This window comes from Oryzias latipes, chromosome 15, assembly GCF_053564925.1.
Source record: "Oryzias latipes strain Hd-rR chromosome 15, Olatipes_Hd-rR_3.1".
Lineage (NCBI taxonomy): Eukaryota > Metazoa > Chordata > Actinopteri > Beloniformes > Adrianichthyidae > Oryzias > Oryzias latipes.
In genome coordinates, this window is record NC_136251.1 from 15,612,421 (window position 1) to 15,619,617 (window position 7,197).

At 36.7% G+C, this 7,197-nt stretch overlaps 2 long non-coding RNA genes across 2 annotated transcripts; one reads left to right on the plus strand and one right to left on the minus strand.

The window, feature by feature from the left end:
* Nucleotides 1-292: 292 nt before the first annotated feature.
* Nucleotides 293-1,721, plus strand: LOC144984068 (uncharacterized). The gene is made up of 4 exons (XR_013647699.1): nt 293-468; nt 1,021-1,198; nt 1,328-1,424; nt 1,583-1,721. It is a non-coding gene; the product is annotated as an uncharacterized LOC144984068 (long non-coding RNA).
* Nucleotides 1,722-1,854: 133 nt separating this feature from the next.
* LOC144984069 (uncharacterized) lies at nt 1,855-2,833 on the minus strand. The gene is made up of 2 exons (XR_013647700.1): nt 2,696-2,833; nt 1,855-2,391 (listed from the first exon to the last, which is right to left on the minus strand). It is a non-coding gene; the product is annotated as an uncharacterized LOC144984069 (long non-coding RNA).
* Nucleotides 2,834-7,197: the final 4,364 nt, after the last annotated feature.

Below are 7,197 nucleotides of genomic sequence, written 5' to 3' on the forward strand. Positions count from 1 at the left end.
ATGGCAGTCGACTAAAGCGACAGAGTCGAGGCAGCAATTCATAGCAGACAATGACAGTTCAAAGAAAGCAAGAACCATAGGTGAGGGCAAACTGCTGTATGTAAAGAATGAGTAACACAATCCTGTTTAGCAATTAAATGTAAAGACTCAAACACAATAGATGGGGATTATTACATCTTTTTTAGAAAAAAAAGAATTAAAAATAATAAAATGGTGAATGATGTTATCCATAGACCTTTTTCGCAAAAACCGGAAGTACGTCATCAACGTGTAAACCTAGTTCCGGTTTGTGCTTCGCTGGCGGAGGAATGGCAGAGCCTAGAGTGTTTTCGAAGAGCCTGAGCTGTGTTCCGAAGTTCACCAGCACCGATGTGATGAAGAGTGTGAAGATGCAATCGTCCACTAAAGGAAACAAATTGGACATGGGATATAAATTCGTCCACGAAGAGTTTATCCACCATTACCAAGGTAAGCTTCAGCTAGCTTTAGCCATAGCCGCATCACCGGTAACTCTGTGTGTTTACGTCAACTGTAAATCCTGGTGTTATTAATTTGTAATATAAGGCATCGCAGTGAATATGTTGTGTGTATGTTTAAGTGAAAAGGCATGAGATTAACATAACACCCAAAAATTTGGTGAAGCTGTAAATAAGAAATGTTAAGTTGCCCGTATGCGTGTTCATTTTGCTGCGGTTGCGGCACTTTCTTCACTTACTAGTATTATTTTTCTGAAAGTATGGTGAGCAGAAGTCCTCTTTTCCTGGACATGTCCTCTCTTTTGATACTTATATAATAAAATAACATTGAACATAGATGAAATGTAATTATATTTGCTTCATGTATGCAGCTCTGAACACCAATTACTCTCGATGAAATATCTCACAAACTCACTTCACTCCTCTTTTTTACAAACTCAAATCTGGTCACCCTATTGACAGTTATAGTTTCATGTCATTCTGAACATTGATGTAGCAACATAAGTATGTCCTAATTTTAACCTATATAATTTATTGTGTCTAGATATCACTGGACGCAGAAAGTGCCAACCTGAAAGCTTTCGTCTGCAGTTGTGTGGCTGCTAAAGGATTTTGCAATCACATAGTTGCCATCCTGTTCCAGACCGCACATTATTCACAGCTGGGTCTGCAGGCTGCTCCACCCCCCTGGCCTGCACGAGTGGCTTGCAAAGATGGCACAGGTGGGTTTGTGATCATATTGTCATTATTTTTTAAGAACGTATGTGTATCCATAACAACTCTAAATTATTATAAAAACACCCCAAGTAGTTACTACAGACTTTAATTGCTTTCTGCCTTTTACTTATAAGGGAATCCATCCTGAACCGGTTAGTGAGCTGATGGTGCAAAAACCCAAAACAGTTGGCAGGGACGGTCAGAGGTCCACACTGTACAAGGCATATACAGGTAATTAACTTTTTGTTGCTTTGTGAGCAAGTTAAGTTTTTTTTTTTTTTTAATCTTATGACTAACCAAATTATGGTTACAGCAGATATAATGAATTAAATTGAAATGTAGTTATGCACTTATGTCTAACTTTTGTGTGTTGTGTTTCTCTTGTGTAGGACCACAGCCAGATCCATATGATGGCATCTGGAAGCAGATTATGCCAGGTGCAGCCCCAACCTCTCATGGTTGTGTTGGATGGGTTTCTGAGATGGAATGAAAGAGAACTTGGATATATATTGTGGCAAATGCATGAATGCATACCTTAAATTACACTTATCTTGTCTTTAACAATCAGTTCAGCCTTCTGTCTTACTGTTGATCTGTAATGTTATTTTTTATTGTAAATGTTTGATGTTATTTGCATACCAAAAAATTAAACGAGGCACAATTTTGACCAAAATTGTTTTATTTGTTCATCTAATTTTTTTGTGTAGTCAGTCACATTTCAACAGAAAAACATTACGAATATAACAATTATATTTAATTAGATTTTAAGAATATGTGGAAACACTAAATTTTTCCATACTATTTGCACATTATACATTATTTACATACCAAACATTAATTCACTCTTCAAAACAAAAAAGTCCATGATAATTTGCCAAAACACGGCGGTTAAGCCAGATCTGATTCACACTGCCCATCAGTGTGAGCGGCACAGAGAGTTCCTGATGTGAAAGGACTTTATCCTACTGATCACTCTTTCCACCATAATTCTGAGGCGGGTGATGGCTGCGGTTTGTTCTGTTTCCTCCTTGCTGAATTGAGTTGAAAGCTTAAAAGGTGGAATGATGATCTTAGATCCAATGTCAGTTAGGAGGTCTTGAACGAGGAACTTTTGTCCGCCATGACATCGTCTCCTGGCTCCAGCAAAGGAACTTGGCTTCTAAGTCATGGATGTAATCCAAAGCCTCATCCAGAGCACCTGTGAAGATAAAGAAATTAAAAATCAGTCTTAATATATTAATGCTACCTTTCAACACAACACAGTAATCATGTTTTGAAAAGTATGTTAAGTATTTAATTACAAATACATTTCATTTATTTTTGTTAAGGAAATTACAAAATGACAAAATGCTCAAAAGTGATTAAATACATGTAATTAAAATAGGTGAGAGCATGAACATCTTTTATTATAAATATTAATTTGTTCAGGTAGAAATGCATGTATCCAATAACGGTACACATAGTTGACTAACGTTAACCAAACACATTATGAACAACCTTACCTGCAGGTGGGTGTGTCACGTAGTCGTGATCCATCTTTACTGTCTTAGCTTAGCCACCATGTCGCTAGTATCTTCACAGCTTAGCTGCATAGCCTGACGTTTGAAGTTCTGTCATATTCTGACTCCCTTCTCAAAGGATCAGTAAAGTTGTTCCAAGGGAAAATACTCGGGGCAACACCACTCTTCAGGCGACGAACGACGCAGCCGCACCACAATCCCGGAGCGAAGTTAGTAAGTGCCGGCAGCAGAGGGTGCTACCTGTGTTTACATTAAAACTATGCCCTTCATCTCTTCGGATCGCCTATATCCATTTGGGTTTCAGGTTTGGATCCACAGGAAAATAATGAAATGAAAGGTAAGGCTGTTTTTGGTTGGAAGACGAACAGCCTGGAACGCAACAGAGACTGCAACTCTTCGACTCTGCCATTCTTCATATCTGCTGCTACGCTAACAGGAAGTTGTTTTACACGTCATTGACGTATTTCCGGTCGAAAAATGCGGAAGTGTGAAAAAGGTCTATTCAAGTGGATTTGACCTAGTGGCGAGTATTGAACAGCAGTCCCCAACCATTTCAATGCTCAAATCTAGTTTTTAATACATTTTAGTAAATTTGATATTAAAAAAAATTAACGCAACTTGCAGCTGTCAAAACTAGAAAAAAAAGTGATAACAGATTTTCAAAACCAGACTAAAAATACATTTATTTATAGTGTAAAACCTGACTTTTTAACAAATGAGTCAATGAGAAACTGCTCTCCTGTGCAACCTGCCCCCAGTGTTCATTATATGAACTGCAACATAGTTGGTTTTGAATCAGGGAATGGAAATGGGGGCTTGGGAAAACCCAGCAATGTTAATTGTACAGACCAGGGCAACAATGGGCTTTTAGTAGGCAAGGAGCATCTTGGGATTTCCTCAAGTTTTTCTTAACTGTTCCTGTTAAACGTCATTCATTTACAAACAGCTAAAAAGAACGTACACAAGGCACCTGACTTTACTACCCAAAATGCTCCAACAATCCATCAAGAGGTTTGGATTCTTAGTTTACCAAAGCAAGTCTGAAGTATTTTAACAGATTTTTGAGTGCTATTTGATTGAGAATCAATTGGAGATTCTGGCTTCTGGCTTTACATTCTTTCAACTACAGTAACTCTTCAACCATTACAGCAATAAATGTAATCCCAATGGATACGGTGTTAAAGGATTAACAACATAAACAGATTGTTAGAAGTCATTACAATGTGTGACAAATGTGTGTATGCTGCTAAAAAATACATTGGAAATATGCAGTGACAAACAAATGGTACAGTCCACTCATCAGTCTGTTTCGAGAGGATTTGTGCATTGGAGGTTCAAGCATGTAACGTGTGACTTTACTTGTTTTACTAGATCATACTACTTTTGTAACATTTTCCAGATGAGGCATCACCTGCCTATTACTGATACATCTATTCTCCTACAAGCTGAAGACTTTTTGCTCGGTTGTTGGTTCTAATCTCCAACATGATGCCAGTTTTTCACAATAGATTTTTCATTTGTTTCTGCACTTGTTTGTTCTTTGGGCGGTAGCAGTCAAGTATGGGGAGTAAATGACAGAGACTGTTACACACAAGGAGTGTATGAGCAAGGTCCATTAGTCCCATCTCTCCCCCTCCAATGTGGCAAAAACATCCAAGCAGGAATTCAGATACAGAACAAGATGTAATGAAGCATTTTTTTGTGTGGATGGTAATACATGGGTGAAACTGTGGTAAACATATTCATTGGATAATTCTACAGTGTTGTGTATTCTCAATAAACAGAGGTCAGTGCTCGCAATTTGAATAATTAAACAGCAGATTTGTTTTGTTTTCAAAACGCTATTTTTCACTTAACATATCATGAACATCTTTTAAGTCTGGAATTAGCATATTTTAAAGCCATTAAAGTAAACAAAGCAACACTTTTCTGTTTTATTAGCTCACAAAATTCATTTTCATTCCTGCCCAACCCTGCTTTACAGTTTGACTTGACTGCAATTGTTTTAACTGTGTTTATTTTTTTCTGCCCCTATAAATAATCTATTATAGCATTTTATTGGTCACTTTGCGAGAAGAAAAAATTAAATCAGAGGATCAACTGAGCCCAGCAACAACCAGGAGCAGCATTTGTTATTCCTTTACAGAAGTACTTCTGGCACTACACAACAGTTTCATCATGGTCAGAGAAAAGGCATTAAAGATTAAAGTGCCCGTCGTAAAACAGGTAATAAAGCAGTGCAGATTTACCTTCCATGAAGACTGTTTGAGGCTGTTTAGCAAACCTTAGAAGTCCAGTTTGAAAAATGCTCATGAAAGGAGTATAACTCATCAAGGCATTGTGTCAATTAAAGTCCAAATGATTCATGCACAGGATCAAACTTTGAGACGGTTAGCATTAGTCTACACATTTTATCCAATCACAAAACAAGTGTCTGTCATCCTGCAGCATGCAACTGTGCTTGTATATATGTTGCATAAAACAAAACCAGACTGGATAACATATAACGACAGAAATCAGGATATTTAAAACTCTAGTCACAGATAATCACAAAACAAAAAGATTTATAACGATGAAAAGTCACCAAATAATACTTGTGGAAAGTGAGATTTCACTAGACTGAAAAAACAACTTACAAGGAAAATCCCTTGTGTCGGACGTTGGAGTAAACAACAACATAACTTTAGGAATAATACTATAAAACTCATTAAAGGCCTATACCATGCTATTCTTGGACCTTTCCATACATACATACATATGATAATATATTACCTACAGATCACACACAAAAACATTTTTAATGACATGTTAGTTATCTTTGCAGTACATTATTTTCTACCCGGAAGTAAGACGACTCAATCTCTGATGCACTGCCTTTCACCACCTTGAGTCGGCCTTAGCAGAGTGTCTGCGTTTCACCAACAAAAATAAAAGACTTAGGAATATTTTCAAAGATCGATGTGTGTATTGTGGAGCCTTGCAAAAGCGTTTTAGGCGATCATCGTTACCTCCGCAGAGAAAGTGTTTATGTGGTTCAGCCTGGAGGCGGTGCTGGCAGTGCAGACTCTTCCTGGGAGGGGCTATTCGCATTTGTTATGTCACAATGTGAGAACCCACTCGTTTATGTGGGTTGGGAGGGGCTGGTGCTCAGAATGCAGGTTTTTGAAGGAATACTCCAAATCCGTTGGGGTTATTTTTTGTGAGAAATGAACACTATAATACACTTAAAATCTTGCAAAAGTTGACTTTTCCCTATATAGGCCCTATAAGAAATCAAAAGAAATAAAAAAAAAAACTTTTTAAAAGCATTTCATATTTTCACATTTTCCAGTTTTATTATGTCCATGTTGACATGTTTGTATTTCAACATTTTTGGAGCCAACAGGTAAGTCTGTAACATTTGAGTGTGTGTGTGGACAGGCCCCGCTCCTTTTAGATGTATTATACATCTAAGCCTGACAGTAATGATTATATAAGCAACTTGTTGCTTTATGATTTTACCCCCCCCCCCTCCCTTTACAATCACCCTCCAACCCCCTGCTCTTTCTTCTTCCCTCCTTTTCTTTTCCGTCCAGTCCAACAAAACACTGTTACAAATAAAATTTATATAAATAAAGTTTAGCCTAAATTACAAAAGGAGTTTGTTCAAATATACACCTTGTATGTCAGAAGATCCATAACCCCTTGTTGTAAAAGTAAAAATATGTACAACACAGGAGGCTTTCATCTCTCATCTGTTTGCTTAGCTGTTGGACAGGACAAGTAAAAAATAAATAAATAAATAAATAAATAGGTTAAAAAAACATTTAATAAGCATTTAATGTTTTCCCATTTTTCAGTAAAAAATGACTTCACCTCCAACGAGGTTGTATAGAGCCTGACTGAAATGCTGTATGAGGTACAGCAAACAAAACATAAAACCACTGCACAAAGCAGTTGTGTAACTTTTCTATTACATTGAAATTTAAGTTTGTGTTTAATGAAAGTGCTGAAAAACAATTGTCAAATTACAAGCACTACAATAAGACATTAAAACCACTAGAGACCTGTGGGATAAGATGGAAATGAAAATGAAAAATGTGTTAAATTATAAACAGAAACAACACAACTTCATTAGAATACTAGGACAGTGTTTTGTAGGCTGATTATAATAGCCACATTCATAAGTTACAGTATAGAGGGACAGTTCCAGCTGCTGATGCCACGTTTAAAACAGAATGACAAACTCATTGTTGTTGGTTTTTACGAGCATGTAATAACAAATTAATTCAAAGTTCTGATTTTCACAAGAAAACATCTCATGTATCTACACATCCATACAAAAATGTTCATGTCATTTATTTTGTGTTTTTCATTTATTTCTCCAAACCTGTCATTTGTTTGTTACTTGATGAGAGAGGACAGGCTAAAATGCACATGGGTATTTGTGAATATTTTGTGCATATTTCTCCTAAACCTTCCTTTTTATACAGACATATATAACT